The 676-nt window shown below is 38.2% G+C and overlaps 1 non-coding gene across 1 annotated transcript; it reads right to left on the minus strand.

Annotated features, from left to right (window-relative positions):
• Nucleotides 1–247: 247 nt before the first annotated feature.
• On the minus strand, nucleotides 248–354 carry LOC123819485. The gene has a single exon (XR_006785815.1). It is a non-coding gene; the product is annotated as a U6 spliceosomal RNA (small nuclear RNA).
• Nucleotides 355–676: the final 322 nt, after the last annotated feature.

The raw sequence follows: 676 nt of genomic DNA on the forward strand, positions 1-676 counted from the left end.
TACTTACTTATACAGGGGCACTGACATCTTTTCCCTTAGACTGTCAAATTAAAAAATGACAGCCAACACAATAGCCATCTGGTGCAAATGAATCAAAATTATACCTATTTTTCTTATCAGATCGGCAAAAAAAATATTTTTTGGTGTGTCACCAAATTTTAGTAATTAGCTTGCGTGTGCATGAGATGAAAAAGGGTGAAAATCGCTGATATAGAGTCATGGGTATTCTACACTCATGGTGAGAGCATAATATTTTTTTCACTCCACAAATTTACGTGTCGTCCTCGCACAGGGGCCATGCTAATCCTCTCTGAATCCTTCTAATTTTACTATATGTGTTGCTGAAGCAAGCACTAACTTTTTAAGTTGAGATACGTAGAAGGAAAAAGGGGTCTATGGAAAGTAACCTCACAGGGTAATCTAATCATAAATTCATGATTGGGTGGGTCTTGGAGGGTAGACATGCCCTAGGCCTATAATTCTTTAGTAAAAGGTTTGTCTTTGCCTTAAGCAAGCCGTCTTCATTGTTTTTGTGCTAGGTTAATATACCTTTGAAATAAGTGTAACCACCCTTAAGAAAGCAGATAATCTTGTTAACAACCCAGTAATTCAAGACCTGCTGCTGCAAAAGTGTTCTCCAGAGCACTTGAGATCTTGTTCCCTGGCGTGTTGTCAA

The sequence above is a fragment of the Phyllostomus hastatus genome, unplaced genomic scaffold, assembly GCF_019186645.2.
Source record: "Phyllostomus hastatus isolate PE091 unplaced genomic scaffold, TTU_PhHast_1.1 phas_contig_312, whole genome shotgun sequence".
NCBI lineage: Eukaryota > Metazoa > Chordata > Mammalia > Chiroptera > Phyllostomidae > Phyllostomus > Phyllostomus hastatus.